This window comes from Cupressus sempervirens, chromosome 5 (genome assembly GCF_028749045.1).
Source record: "Cupressus sempervirens isolate cs-2001-9-10 chromosome 5, ASM2874904v1, whole genome shotgun sequence".
NCBI lineage: Eukaryota > Viridiplantae > Streptophyta > Pinopsida > Cupressales > Cupressaceae > Cupressus > Cupressus sempervirens.
In genome coordinates this window covers 85,675,922-85,693,039 of record NC_143122.1, presented here as the reverse complement: position 1 = coordinate 85,693,039, position 17,118 = coordinate 85,675,922, and positions in this window count along the sequence as shown.

The window sequence follows — 17,118 nt, the reverse complement described above, 5'->3', positions numbered from 1 at the left end:
CATCCAGGTGAATGATGGCATGGCACTGGTGGCATCAATACGCAATTGACATCTCCAATCAAGAGAATCTTTGAATGATTCCCTAAATAAACATGTTAGCCTATAATAGTCGAATCAAAACATGCTGGAATTACAGTGAAACGAACAGTCTAAAAGCGATGAAATAACTAGTAGTAAGAACTCAAATAAGAAGATGTGCAACTCTAGCTAAAAATAGACCCGTAACAAAAGTTGTATCATTTGTCATGATATAACTCAAGCACGGCATCAACTCTGACAGCATTATCAGATCCCTGATTCCTCCTATTTCTTCTGACCAGCTGGACTTGCTCTATCGTGGCTCTAGCAACACCATTTCTACCAATATCAATTTCCCTTCCTTTGGCAGAGGTTGATGACAGTTTTTTCAGAATTTTCTCGCACTCTTTGTCTTCCCAGTCATGCAAAATTATCTTCATAAATATTTGGAACGCTAACAAACAGGTGCGCTAATTTCAACTGAAAGGTAGGTTTGTTTTTGATACAACACAGAGCAGAGGCAAGGTGGGGAGAAAACAACCAACAGGAGTAGAAAGAAGATATTCTGGTGAAGGGAGAAACCATGGCGGAAGCACTTGTACTGCGCGGCACAATGGGGGGGCATTCAGACCATGTGACGGCCATTGCGATGCCCATTGACAATTCGAACATGATTGTATCTGCCTCGTGAGACAAATCCATCCTACTATGGTAGCTCACCAAAGACACGAACTACGGTGTTCCCAGGCATCACCTCACGGGCCACTCTCACTTCGTGGAGGATGTGGTGAAATCATCTGATGGACAGTTTGCTCTTTCGAGCTCCTGGGAGGAAAAGACAAAAGATTGGGGGCAGAAAATAGAGTGTTCAGAAAACTTTAAAAGATGTGGAACTTCTTCATTTTACTTTGAGAGATCCGAGGCTGAACACACACATGCACATATGGTATCGTTGCATTTCAAAGCACAATAGTCACAATTCAAAGTCTTCAATGTCGAGCATGGGCAACACATGGCTACGTGGTTATCGGAGGAGAATAAATTTCTTGAGAAGAAAAGATTAAAAATTTGAACAGAAGAAATAATGTTTATAAATATAATCAATCTTGTAGATTGGGTCTGTTCACTAACATGTGAACGTACTCATCATCAATTGGGATTTCGTTGTCCAGCGATGCCCAATCCTCATCGAATACCCCATTCTCCGTGCTTTCATTTGACATCTTTGAAAAAATTTTAATCATACTAGTGAGAGCATTAACTCAATATAGAGAGAATGAACCTAAATCGGAGAACCCAGATGAAAGCTCAGGATGAGCGTCATTAAAACTCTTTTTTCAGGTAGGATAACAAAAAGCATAAGATGGAGAACATGGCAAACAAAGAAGCCATGAAAAATTGTAAAAAAAATTGCACATACAAATGCCATCCTCATACAAAAAAAAGGATAGACAAGACAGATATCAAGAGAGCATAGAGTGGCTTAAAAGGAAAATCCTTTAGCGGCAAGCCTTCCAAAGGGGGTTAGATGAAAACTAATATAAAATAAGAAGTAACCTACACACATTAGAGCAAACAGTTAATCAGGTTTGGCGGTAAACTAGCCAAATCCAAAAAAAAATCAATTTCTTCCATCTTAAGAAGATTAAAGAAGAAATTAGTGAAATCTTCAAGAGCCTCCTTCGAATCGTACCTTCATGCAAACACTCAAAAAAAAGATTAAACTGCTCTGATACCATGTTAGAAATGGAAAAAGAAATTTGTAAATAAGCAATACCAGGAAAGAATCTAAGTGAGTGAATGCATGAAAAGATATTACCATAAAATAGAAGAGAGAAAGCTTCAAGCTCCAACACCATGAGACAAGATATTTGGAAAGGGGAAAGCAAAGAAAACCCCTTGTGACATTATGAATGAGGCATGAAAATCCTAAGAAGGAGGAGAGAGAGAGATAGAGAGCAATGCTCATACAATAATTGAGAAGAGGAAGAAACGTCATTGGTGTTGAATGAGAGAAGAGGGTCATCTCTTAAATAGAGATGAGAGAGAGGAGTTAGAATGTAACTCCCATGTCTATGAATGCCACCATTCATATGTGTGTGAGGCCAAGTGTGAGATTCCTCTTAAGGAGGAATAATCTAAAATTAGAAATATATATTTGTCCTCACATATTCCACTAGATGACAAAATAAGATGTAGTGGAAAAAGGAAAAAAAAGAAATATATTAGGATACCTTAGCTTATATCCTAATATATTATAATAATAAATAAAGGAGATCTAACTTTGGTTTATAAACATACCAAGGAAAGATTACAACTTCTAAAAAAAGGGCTCAATAATATATACATTGAATGAACACCCTTGTGGCAAGGGTAAAGCATGTATGCCACCTTTCAATGCCCAATAGCATGCCTATGGTGAGTTCTATAGGAGAGATTCTTCCCCCTCCTTGCACAAAGATTATGCCCCCTTTTGGAGGTGAACCGGGTAGCAACTAACTAAAGGTTTTTACTTGGCTTCCATTCATATTAATCCCCAGTGGCTTCACAAGTAGAGTTGAGAAAAAAAATCCATACTAGCATCTGAAAGTGCACACACTTGACTAACAAGATTGGGGTCAGAATTGGCCAATGGAATAGATAGAGCCTCTTCTTGATATGTGATATCAAGAATGAAGAAGAGGAAATTAATATGGCTTTGGAGTCTTTCACTCTACAAAGCTTCTTTATTATAGTGAGTTGGAATCTTTGGCAAAAAAAAGTGTGCTCACTTGGGTCATTCTCGAAGGTTGGATCACTCTAGCAGGCCCTCTAAGGGTTGACTCAGACTGGTGGTTTGGATCTAAGGAATCTGAGCTTCTAATTTCCCTCAAGGGGGAAAAACATACTCCTCTACCTCACTACCTCACCCAAACACACAAAAAATATTCATCACCAAGTTAGCTTAATTTATCTAGACTTATCTCTTTCTCAAAATTATGATTCCCTACAAGGAAATCATCATCCCTTCATAGAAGAGGACTTGCAATAGAGAACCACTAACTTGCTTGCCTCCCTCAAATGTCATCTTTTAAAGGCTTCTAGGTTTCTAATTTACCCTTGGTAATGACCTCCAAGTGGTAAAGAGCATACTCCCCCATTCCCCTATCTTGCACCTTATGAAGTTCACAAGCCCTAATTAGACTATGTTTGGAAAGCAAGAAAAAGACACAATGTATTATGTGGGTTTCAAAAATGGTCATTGATAATCATGTCTTTGACAACATCCTATAGACAACTGTTATGCTACAAAACATTAGAAAACTGAAATAAAGATGCTTCAAAGAAAATGCATTAATGAAATGAAATGATAAACAACATTGAAAATCTACATTTTAAATATGCTATTGCAAGATCTCGTGTGAACTTTTATGCAGATCCATGCAAACTCTTACATAAACCTATGCAAGAAAATGAGGTACCACATGAGAAGCTACACAATGAGGTACTTTTTTGCATGAGCAAGTGTAGAGAAGTAGGCAAAATCCTCAAATCTTCATGTGAAAATGATATTTTTTGTGCAAAAATCTAGAAGCCTGTACGTATAGGTATGAAAGAATGATAAAAAATTAGAAAATCAGATAAATGAGGCCAGAAAAAATATTTTCTCATCCCCACAGTGGGTGATAGAAATGCAAAAATGTGACCTCGGATCTTAACATACACTTCAACGTGGTCCTTACCCGCAAGCTCATCCTAAAATGAACATTGAATTGTCCATCAGAGAGGTCTGACAAAACAACTTGTTGCCTTCTAACTAGAGGGGTTTTGCCTATTTTCTCTCAGACTAAGAAGTAGGCAACTAGACCCTTTAATACGAAGGATTTTATGCAATAATATGAAAGTGTATTTAAGCTAGATGGTGTGTAGTTTAATCTAATAACAAGTAAAAGAGAATTAAACTAGATGGATGCATTTTTAATCTAATATGACATTAATGCTAAGCAATTCAAAAAGCTATGACAACATTAAGTAATTAAGTGTGCAATTTGACAGTGTTTCAATGCAATTCAAATTCCAACCTCCTAAATGAAGAATTAGAAGCCTCGTAAATATAATTCCTAAAATCAATCAATAGTTGAGATCAACTTAAATCGATGGTCAAGATTGAAGTAGAGATCCAGCAAGGATGGAAAATTCCTAGTGTAGGTGAGGTTAACTAACTCAAATCCTAAGCGTAATGAAAAGTTACTTGGAATTCACTCAAGTGTGAGAATAAGTGGATTAAGACAATTCCAATTTGAGAGGTAGATCACTTGGAATCCCCATTCCTAAACTGAAGAGATGAAATTGGAAGGTTCTTTAATTTAATAAAAATGAGATATGACCTCATAAATGCATATTTCCATTAATTGAATAATTACATTCAATAATTAAAATGAGAGCATTATTAAATTTAATAAATTTAATTCCTTAGTACATTAGCCTTAGTAGATAATTTAATTTAATTAAAGTATAAACACTCCAATTAAAATCAAATCTTAATCAATAGGTTTAATGTAGCTAATTCAAGTTAATACTTTAAGAATTAAATAAATAGCATGATTAATGCAGATTAGGATTTTTTACATTTGACAATTAAGTCAAGTAGAAAAATTTAGAATGAGAATTGCCTAATGAAATAGGACTTTAGGGTTGATCAAAATAGACAAGAATTGGTTGAGATGGTAATGAGCCAATTTTCGGGTATTACACAATCCTCAAGATGTTTTGAACGACATATAAAAATCATATCTCTCCTCATTTGAAAATAAAGTTTATAAGGCAATATATATCACATATAATCTCAATCATTACCAAGAAACCAAGTTAAATGTTTTAAGGAAAGCATTCAAGTATTGAAGATCTAGACTTATTCAAAAGCATTCAAGGTGCTCTTGTCCATGTATCAAGTTTCCTTCCCTTAATAAAGGATAATAAAATTAGCTTTCTATTATGGAAAGATATACACATGAATACTCATTAATTAAAGTCTTCTCTATTCTTCTCATTTAAACATTGTGGCTAAATACAACATCCATTGCACAAGGTTTTATCTTTAACTATTTTCTTTTGGGTTTTTGTGCTAAGTCAAAGCTATAACATCAACTTATTTGACCACATTCAAAGAAGCATTTGCAATGCTAATGTATGACATATTTCATTCTTTAGATCTAGTCTTTGTTATATGATAGCTTTTTTTTTTTTTTTTTTTAAATTTCAAGGTTGATTTTAAATAGGGCTTTGACTAAGGAAAACCCCTATATCTAACTGTTACATATTGTGCCCCCCTCGCCAAATATTTGAATTTTAAATACTACCCGCCCAACAATCACTTCCTAGTTTAATGTTATTTTAAACATCCCAGGAATATCAAAAGAATTAAATGATCGAACTTTATTATATTTCTTTCCCTGCGCATTTTAGTGTTTTTGTGAGCCCACAGGTCCCCATCATTGGATCAAGATAGATCAATGGTTGGCGCTATCTCGCTATGGAAAGCTACAAGGATATTACCCATAAAACATAGCACCATTGTGCCATGTAGATCAGTGGGGCCAAGTCTCACCAAGATGAGGATGCCAAGTTGTGCCAGTGGTTGCCAAGTGTTTTGTGGGCCCAAAAGTTTAAGGAGATAGTGCAGGAATATGGCGAGTCTTCACGATCATCAAATTAGTCTAGATCCATGGTGGGTGCTATCTCGCTATGGGAAATTGCTTGAATGGTATGCATAATGACATAGAACCTCCATGAAACATGTCCCAGTGGGTCTGGGGAGGCAGTAACAGTTAGATGCACTAGTAGTTAATGTGACTGTCGTAGTTGGAGTTTGAGAAATTGGCCCAGTTAGTAAAGAAAGATTTGTCAACCTCAGGAAGAGCTTATGAGGTGGAAAAGTGAAAAGAGATCATTGGTCCATGTGGCTCATTCTGATGCCAGGGTTATGTTGACCTACTGACCACACTAGTTCGTGAACTAGGAACAAGGGATACTGAGGTTTTTTGTATAATTTGATCTTATGATCGATTCCTACCAACTTGGAGTAAATATGAAACAAAGAGGAACACTCTACCCCCCGATCCAACCTATCTACCTGGTCAGAGCATAGTTATGGTGCCATTTCTATCTTTTTGAGGCCCTATTTTAGTTAAAAATCAGATTTTATTGTACTCGAAATCTATATTCAGATCAGATTTTCTTCTAGATCCCCATGATTGTTTTCTATAGGACTTCAATGTAGTGGTTGGGGAGTAACTTTAGTTGGAGGAAATCTCAGTTATGCCTTAACTATAAAGACATTTTTTGTGAATTTTGGAAAGGAGACCTTTCTTTGCTTTCTCTGTTATTTCTCTACAAATTCTCAGTTTAAATTCCCCTGTGCTTCTGAACTACATGATTTTTTGCCTTATCTCTTTCAGACATTGGTATGAAAGTGCAAGAACTCTTTGCCTCTTACTGGTGTTTTGTAGAGATCTATGATCTACATGGCTGCATCTCCTTGGCCTATGAATGATAGTATAAGTGAATCTCTCTTTCCTTGTGTCATTCATCTTGGTCTTCTGATCTACATGTGATTATTAGATTAAAGCAAGTCTGAATGTGTATATGCTTAGTTTTATTCTGGTTCAATAGTGCATATATAGGTAGAGATTGGTCTAAACACTCTATTTTGGTGCATCACCTCTTTAGATTAGATTAGGTCAATTTTCTTTCATGCTCTCCTTCTCCCTTTTCCTCTCCTAGAGTAGTTAGGTGCATCCTGATAGTAAGAGGAAGCTAGCCTTCTCTGGAGACTCAACCTCATAGCTCAAGTCCCACAGCTTGGAGGTTGTTTCCATGTTTCACTAGGTTGTCCTCATGCATAGGCTTTGGACAAGGGTGCAAACCTCAGTGACAACAATTTTTGGCACACCCAGTGGGACAACTTTTTAGAAAATTTCAAGCCTACTGGTGTCAAAGGGAAGATTTCAAGATCAATACCGAGGAGATAGTACTAGCTTCGGTGTTTAAGCCTTTAAGAGGCTCATTCTTCAAAGTACTTGGTGACTCTGAGATTCAAATACATATCTGGTTCTAGACCAAAGTTGCAGTGATTCATGCCCAAAGCTGAAACAAGGGCATCTTCTAGAGGTAAGTTTCAGTATCAAGAGATTTCATTTTCAAACCCTAGAAGAAGGAATACTAGAATATCTTTATCACTAGTTAGGAGTGCAATAGTAACAAATACACCTACAAGATCTATCTCTACTCCTCTTTCTATTAGATCTCAGCCTAGACTTCCATCAATACATATCAATAGATCACTTGTCTATATGGTGTTTCCTAGAGCTCATACTTTTGTCACCTTTAATGGTGGGAGCCCTCTCTTATTAGCCCAAACACATGACATACCAGTAGCTGCCCTCAAAAGTATACCAGAGTTTACTAGTGAAACTTATATCTCTCCCTCAGAACACATTCAACAGGTTGCACATGTCTGCAATATCCATGGTATTACAGAGGATGATGTTTCAGTTAGGCTCCTAGCCTCATCCTTGAAAGGAAAATCACTACAATGGTATAGAGTTTTAGCTCATGGTTCTATAATAGATTGGGATAGATTAGGAGTAGGATTGTGACTATTTGTCACTTTTAGAGCAGTTGACTACTATAAAAAGAGCCCCCCATGAATGTATGATTGATTTTAATTATATATTTCAAAAGACATGGGATAGAATACCTACTTCAGTGAAGCCTACCCCTGTTAATGCCTTCTTGCATTACCTTAGAGCTTTTAATAGTGATATTGCCACTATAATCCAAACTATGGGAGGAGATACCTTGCCTAATGCTTATGACATAGTAATAAAACTAGAGAATATCCTAATACAAGGAGTAAGCTAGCTCCAAGGCCTCCTATGCCTTTCTTCCCTGATGTTCCAAATCATCAACCAACAATGGCTCCTCTTCCCACAACTTTTACATCAAAATCCCTTGTCCCAATCCCTCAAGCTTCCACATCTTCAAATGGGATAGATGAAATCAAAGAGATGATGCAATCTCTGATGCAGAACATGGATAAAAGAGAAAATAACCTAGAGAAAAGATTGCAAGATTATGGGAAGAAGCTGGAGGATAACTCCTCTATGATGCAGAAAGTAAGCAACAAGGTGGTGACTTCAGAAAGATAGCAAGCTCAAGGTAGTAAGCCTCATCAATTGCAATATCAAACTCCAAGAAATTGTAGGCCTCCAAATCCTAATCATTGGAACAATTCTTTTGATCAAAATAGGCAAGGTGGTCGTGCTTCAATCTCAAATGTAAACCAAAGTAGGGCCATAGTCCCTCAAAACAATATGGCTCAAGATCAAGATTTTTGTCCCTCCTGTAACTACTCCTATGCCTATTGTATGTGTTAGAAGGATAAATATTTTATGGCTTTGATAGTCCAAGAACCTACAATAAAAAAATCATACAAGGAGGACCAATTTAAAGATGCCTCAGATATGCAAAGACAGGGTGAGTGCTCTTTTATGAATCATCAGATGGAGGAGCATTGTAATGTAAACTAGGATTCCATTGCTCATAACACTAGAACCAAAATATGAGCTATGGAAGATGTTTACCCTTCTCCTCCCAGTCAGGCCTCTACTTCAAATGTGATATCTCATGAGCAAGCAGCAAATAATCATTCAATTACCTTTCAACAGCAAAGGAAAAATCATGGAAAAAAGGATGCAAGTGATCCTCAGGTTATTCAATCTCAACCTCATACAACTACAACTCCCAAAGCTTCTACCAAAGCACTTGCTATGCCATTCAATGTGGTAGAGAAAATGAAGAAGAAAAATTTGAATATCTCCATGTGGGATGTTGTTGCTACTATACCCATGCAAAAGAGGTTACTGCAGCAAGAATTGGAAAGAATTGAACCAAAGAATCAGCCACCTAGTATGGAGAGTGCCACAAGCCTTGTACAACAATCAAGGGAGGTAGAAACAAGTAAAAAGGTTAGACCTCCTCCATTCTATATTTCTCTAATTATAGGGGGCAAGCTAGTCCATAATTGCATGATTGATTTAGGGGCTAGCAGTTCAGTGATGCCTAGGTTTGTTACTGATGCTTTGGGAATGAAATATGAGCCTATTGTTAGGGATTTATTATAGTTGGATGGTAGTACTATCAAGATTGTAGGGATCCATAGGTATATGGAGATGGCCTTATATGCATGCCCTAGTTGTATTGTAACCCAAGATATCTTTGTTGCTAAGGTCAAGCCATATTTTGCCATCTATTTGTCAAGAGACTTTACTGCCCAAATAGGTGGTTTCATATCTTTTGATTGGTCATATATGCCTTTTAGAACAAGATATGGAGCCAAAGCTTCAATTAGAGTAGAGCCTCTAGCTCTCCATCATATTGAACCCTACACCCCTAATCTCATCAACATGAATTGCCCTATTCTAGAGATGGATGAGAATGACATAGTGAATGAGCCCACCACTTCCCTAGCAGAGATACCTAATTTTTTCTTGGATGAGTGGGCTAACACATATAAATTTGATCTTATGCTAGAAACCCTTGAGACAGGTCTCATTACATATTGTATATTGGAGAAAGATGCTCTAGTTCCCAATCTTGTGGAGACTAAAAAAGATATGAGTGGGATATGGAGTATGTACTTTGATGGATCAAGGAATAAGATTGGGTTAGGGGCTGGTGTGATGTTGATTTCTCCTGCACAAGTAAGGTACTACTTCTCCTTTAGGCTCCAATTTAGTTGCACTAATAATGTAACCAAGTATGAATCCTTGATTCAAGGTCTCCTACTTGCTCAAAAAAGAAGAATCTAAGCCTTAAAGGTGTATGGAGATAGTGAGTTGGTGGTTAATCAAGTGAGAAATCAGAATACCACCAAGAATGGTTTGTTCAAGTCCTATAAAAATAAGGTATGGGGTTTGCTTGAAGGTTTCAATGCATTTAATATTCAAAGCATCCCTAGAAAAGAAAATAGACATGCTAATAGACTTGCAACAATAGGTGCATCTTATGATGTGCCAAGGAATCTTGAGGAGGAGAAGAAGCAACAAATCAGAGTGGTAGTAAGGCCTACTATCCTTGATAACAACATCCATTGGCAAGTGTTTGAATCTAATGAGTAAATTGTTAGCTTCTTGTAGAATGAACCAGAGTTTTTAGGTAGGAACTAGTTGAGACTGCATGATTAGTATGGTGATCAGATCATTCATCTTAGTTCTAAAAAATTTCCTAAGGGTCTCATTACCTTAGAAAGTGTTTTCAATCTTGATGACCAAACGAGAGGCAGGGCCTGAACCCAGATTTTGATGAAGATGATCATATTCCTGTCATGGTTTCTGAAGGAAAATCCTTGAACATGGGTAAGGTATGTTTTGAAATTGAGCAAGAGAACTTTATTCATCTATGTCAAGAATTTAATGATATATTTTCTTGGACATATGATTATTTAAAGGGTTTTGACCAAAGGTTATTTCAGCATACTATAGATTTAGTTGATAATGGCAAACCAGTAAGACAAAAGCAGAGGCCAGTGAATCCCAAGATTGAACCCCTAATGAGAAAAGAGCTATCCAAGTTGATTGAGGCCAATATAATTTTTCCCATCAAACACTCATCATGGGTAGCAAACCTTGTCCTTGTTAGGAAGAAGAATAGAGAAATTATATTGTGCATGGACTTTAGGGACCTTAACCAAGCTTCCCTTAAAGATCATCATCCCCTCTCTTCTATGGGGAAAATTTTCTCCAAGGTCAGTGGTTCAAAGAGATTTTTATTTCTTGATGGATTTTCTAGCTACAATCAAGTGCTGGTTAAAGAGTCTGATAGGTACAAGACTGCATTTACCACTAAATGGGGTACCTATGCTTATTGTAAGATGCCATTTTGGCTAACCAATGCAGGTGCTACATTTCAAAAGGCAATGGAGATGGCCTTCAAAAGATTGATTGACCAGTTTTTCTTAGTTTACCTTGATGATATCACTGTGTATTCAAAGGATGTAGAAGATCATTTTGATCATCTAAGACAAGTATTCCTAAGACGTAGAGATTTTGGGGTTTCCCTTAACCCAAGAAAATGTGTGTTTGATACTAACCAAGGAAAATTATTAGCACATATTGTATCTGAGGATGGCTTAACTATTGATCCAGAGAGAACAAAAGCCATACTTGCCCTCCCTCTTCCTAAACACAAGAAAGGGCTGCAAAGTTTCCTAGGTAGGATAAATTTTGTGAGAAGATTTATCCCTAATCTTGCTACCATGGTGAAACCTCTTACAACTATGCTCAAGAAAAGTATGGTCTTTGCATGGACCAAGGAAGGGAAGGAAAGTTTTGAAGAGACCAAGATAGCCATAACCTCAACCCCTACTCTCATGAATCCAAATTTTGAGAAAGATTTCATACTTTATACCCTAGGTGGTGAGTCAAGCATTTCTGCTATCCTAACTCAAAGAAATGATAAAGGTGATGAGAAACCCATAGCTTTGTTTAGTGAAGGGCTTAAAGAATATGAACATAAATACAACTATGTAGAGAAGCAAGCCCTTGCAGTCATCATAGCTTTAAAGAAATTTAGACACCTCTTGTCTCATAATAAAATTCATTTGTTAGTACCCCATGCCAGTGTGAAGGATTTCCTTTTGAGCAAAGATATTAGTGAGAAAAGAGCTGGCTAGATTACCAAAGTGATGGAATATGATATTGACATCCAGATTACCAAACTGGTAAGAGGGAGGAGGTTGTGTAAATAGATTTTATCATCTCAAGAACCTAATGAGGAATCTACTATGATACTGACAGAGCAACAAGAGGTAAGAAATAGCGACCCAAGGAGTTAGATGGATGATATGATGAATTTATTATTAGGTAATGGATACCCTCAAGGATTAGATAGAACTAAAAGGAGATAGTATAGATTACAATCAATTCCTTATGTCATAGTTGACGGTCTCCTCTTTAGAAAATATTTTAATGGAGCCCTATTAAGATGCCTTGATATAGACCAAGCTGAAATAATGATCAAAGAACTTCATGATGGTCTTGACAGTGGTCACTTCTCAGCAAGGACAACTGCAATGAAGATCATGAGGGTTGGTTATTACTAGCCATCTTTGTTTCATGATTGTCATAAGTATGTGAGGAAGTGTGAAAAATGTGCCTTCTTCTTTGGTAAACAAAGACTTGTAGATCTTCCCCTTCATCCTATTTAGGTGGACCAACCTTTTGCTCAATGGGGATTGGATTTCATAGGTCCTATCAATCCTCCTTCTAATTCAAGTCACAAATGGATTTTAGCTGCTACAGATTAATTCACCAGATGGATAGAGGCAGTTGCATTGAAGGATGTCACTAAATCTTTAGTTGTTGAGTTCCTTGATGGAATTATGACTAGGTTTGGTGCCCCTTCAACCATTATTTCAAATAATGCAAAGTCTTTTGTTAGAGCTCAGATCTGTGTATGGGAAGTTGACCACAATATTTACTTGAGCACATCATCAAATTACTATCCTCAGGGTAATGGTTTGGATGAGTCCTCCAACAAGAACCTAATCAAGATCATGAAAAGGAAAATAGAAGATAACCAAAGCTGTTGGCATAAAAAATTGAAGATTACATTGTGGGTCGATAGAATAATGCCTAAAAGGTCAATAGGGAATTCACCATATGTGTTAGTCTATGGTAGAGAAGCAAGGCTTCCAATTTCATTGGAGTTCCCATCCCTAGAGCTAGCTCATCAGCTGGAGTTGATTGAAGATGATGCCATGATAGTAAGAATGGAAGAGCTGATGGAGCTGGAAGAGAAGAGAAATAAAGCCATGCAAACCTTAGAGACACACCAGCAACAAGTAAAAAAGAGTTTTGACAGAAAGGTTAAGGTCAAAATCTTTCGAGAGGGAGATTTGCTTCTGAAATGAGATTCAGATAGGGTAAAACTAGGAAGACACTCAAAGTTTGATGCATAATGGAGTGTCCCCTATCTAATTATTAGTTGCAAATAGGCCAATGCTTTTCAGTTAAATAGGATTGGTGGTGAAATTTTTCCCATCCCAGTTAATGGGATTTACCTCAAACCATGCTTCTAATAAAGGATGAAGGTTTCATGTATATAAGTAGAGTAGTTTCCTTTTTCAGCTCTCCTATTTTCCAAGAAGTGCATGAGCACAAGCTATTTCTTTGGGAGATGGTAGGTTTCTAAGCTTTGGAGGCTGTAGAAAGGAAGTTTTGGTCTCTAGTTCCGATTGCAGAGACAAGGGTTTCAGGGTTTTCCTCTTAGAGGTAGGGTTAGGGTTTCATAGTGTATGTAGGATCTACGTATTTTGACTTTGTAGCCCAATGGATGCTTTAGGCCATTGGTCTTATGCATAGCAAGCTAACATCCCCTATGAGTCACCAGAAATGTTAACTATTATGCCCCCCCCACCAAATATTTGAATTTTAAATACTGCCCGCCAATCGATCACTTCTCGATTTAATATTATTTTAAAAATCCCAGGAATATCAAAAAAATTAAATGATCAAACCTTATTATATTTCTTTCCCTGCTCATTTTAGTGTTTTTGCGGGTCCACAGGTCCCCATCGTCAAATCGAGATAGATAAATGGTTGGTGATATCTCGCTATAGAAAGCTGTGAGGATATTACCCATAGCAAAATAGTGTCATTGTACCACATGGATTAGTGGGGCCAAGTCTTGCCAAGATGAGGATGCCAGGTTGCGCCAGGTGGTTGCTAAGTGTTTTGTGGGCCCAAAAGTTTTAAGGAGATAATACAATAATACAACGAGTCTTCACGATCATCAGATCAGTTTGGATCCACAGTGGGCACTATCTCACTATGGGAAATTTCTCAAAGGATATGCATAGAAACATAGCACCTTGGTGACATGTGTCCTAGTGGGTCCGAGGAGGTAGTAACAGTTTGATGCACTGGCAGTTAATGTGACCATCGTAGTTGGAGTTTGAGAAATTGGCACAGTTAGTAAAGAAAGATTGGTCAACCTTGGGAAGACCTTGTGGGGTAGCAAAGTGAAAAGAGATAATTGGTCCAAGTGGCTCATTTTGGTGCTAGGGTTATGTTGACCTGATGACCATGCTGGTTTGTGAACTAGGAACAGGGGATACCAAGGTTTTTTGTATAATCTGATCTTATGATCGATTCCAACCACCTTGGAGTAATAATGAAACAAAGAGGAACACTCTACCCACTGATCCAACCTATCTACCTAGTCAAAGCACAGCTATGGCATTGTTTCTATCTTTTTGAGGCCCTATTTTAGTTAAAAATTAGATTTCATGGTATCCAAAAGCTATATTCAGATCGAATTTTCTTCTAGATCCCCATGATTGTTCTCTGTAGGACTTCAATGTAGTGGTTGGGGAGTAACTTTAGTTGGAGGAAATCTCAGTTATGCCTGAACTATAAAGGCAATTTTTGTGAATTTTTGAAAGGGGACCTTTCTCTATTTTCTTTGTTATTGCTCTACAGATTCTTAGTGTAAATTCCCTTGTGCCTTTGAACTACATGATTTTTTGCCTTATCTCTTTTAGCCATTGTTATGCAAGTGCAAGAACTCTTTGCCTCTTACTGGTGTTTTGTAGAGATCTATGATATGCATGATTGTATCTCCTTGGCCCATGAATGATAATATAAGAGAATCCTCTCTTTCCTTGTGTCATTTATCTTGGTCTTCTGATCTACATGTGATTATTAGATTAAAGCAAGTCTAAATGTGTATATCCTTAGTTTCATTTTGGTTCAATAGTGCATAAATGGGTAGAGATTGGTCTGAACACTCTATTTTGGTGCATCACCTCTTTAGATTAGATTAGGTAGATTTTCTTTCATGCTCTCCTTCTCCCTTTTCCTCTTTAAGAGTAGTTAGGTGCATCCTAATAGTAAGAGGAAGTCGGCCTTCTCCAGAGACTCAACCTCATAGTTCAAGTCCCACAGCTTGGAGGTTGGTTCCATGTTTCACTAGGTTTTCCTCATGCATAAGCTTTGGACAAGGTTGCAAACCTCAGTGACAACACTAACCTTATTTCCTTTTCTTTTTTTTTGTATGTATAGGTGATAGACATATCATGATTTGATCCTAGATGTACAAGATTTGATTGACTATCACAACTAGTTTTAGAAAAAATCATTGGGAACATAGAGCCCCAAGTAATCTATACAACTAGGGAATTTTGTGCCTAGAAAACAAGATCCAAATTTAGACTATTGGTTAGTACATTTTTCTAGTTTCCATTTTAAGTCGTTGCAAGTGTTTGTCTATATTTTTAATTTTTGCAAAAAATTTTAGTTTCTTATTCAACCTTCTATATCTTAGATCATCATATCATTTCCCATGAAATTTAATTCATCATAATCTTTCCAATTTCTTAGTAGTGAAGTATCATTGAATCACTTTGTGTTAACTATTAATTGGTCTTATTGGGTCATCTTCCTTCTAGTTTTATATTAGGAAATAAGATGAAGCCACCTTAATTAAATTTTCTTGTTTTATAATGCCTATAGGTGTTTTATTATTATTGAGTATTTTCATAAATTATGTGTAATCAATAACAATTTTAAGCTACAAGATGTATCACGATACACATAAAATTACGTGGTTCTTATTTTGGCTTGGTATTGTAACAACTCATCACATGCAATTTTTAGAGAAAGCTCAAGGTTAATCATTAATGTAAGATCATCCTAGGTATAGGGCTAATCTTGCATCACCCAAAATGTTTCCATTGTTTTCCTTTCAACAAGGGCTATTTCAATGTAGATTTACTATTTGTGAAAAATACTAATTTTAGTAAGTTGGTCATGTAAGCTGAGAATGTTTTGATTTAATAGGTAGAGGTTCATCTTAGTTATATAAACTTTCTAGATGAGATGTATTATCATACCATATGTATTGTAGTAGTTATTTATGTTTTTGGGTACAAAATCTCTAACCTCAATTTTGAAGACCTAAATGGCTCTAAAATGAGGTACTTATAGTTGTCAATTAGAGCTATGGTTAAAGTTATGGCCTCTAGAATTTGGGCTACTTAAAAGTATAATTTGTAATTATTTTTAGCTAATCTTATGTAATAAATATAAGAATAACAATTATTTAGTGGTTGGTCAACCTCAATGGTTAGAGCTAAATTTCTAGAACCTTCTCAAGTGGTTGAAAATTACCTATATGAGGAGTGTTCATAGTGTTGTCTAGGGAAGTTATGGGTGATAGTTCATAGCTCTATCTTAAAGAATATTTTAAAGAAAGCAGCCATTTTTCTTTGGATATTGCATTTCTAAAAATCTATAATTCAATACTTGAGGAGATAATAAGAAACCCATTTTATGTTCTTACAAAAATTCATTTGTTTCTCTATTTTTGTTGTGTGTTTCTAGTATTATGGGGAGCACGCTTCATCAAGTAGTATTAGAATAATATTTCTTGAGTGTGTAGATATATTGTTAATGGTGAGGTAGTTTCACTTGGACTGTGGTTTGAGATAATTGTGTAGATAGATCACCGATTGTGATTTAGTTTGCACTAGGGTTTCAATAATAAGCATAAAAATGCCATCATCAAGGGAACATTATGGAAGAGCCAGAGGTGTGGCACATTAGGGTCTTAGAGATGTTTAGATACATATATAAGAATTACAAGAACATATGTATAAGCAGATAAATTCTATCATAAGAAATAAAAGTAAAGATGAAAGAAAAGAAGAAGGAATTGTTGAGCAAGAAGGAGAAGATAAATTAAAAATGGTTTAGTCAAAAATTGAATATTCTAACACTTAGTCATAACTAACATTCATGTTGTCTCTTAGCTTCCATAAGCTTGACATATACTAAGCCACTCATAAAAAGTTTACATTGGTCAATCTCCATATGTTTTATGTGACATGTTTATTATCTTGGTCTCTACTAAGGTGCTAGGAAAATTTTGACTTTCTTGACATATAGTGAAATATAAACAAGTCCATGTAGCCCAACCATCTTTGAATGGCTCAGTCATAGTGATGACTAACTAACAATGCCTAAAAAATGACTAAGTGTTAGAAACTAATAAGAAACA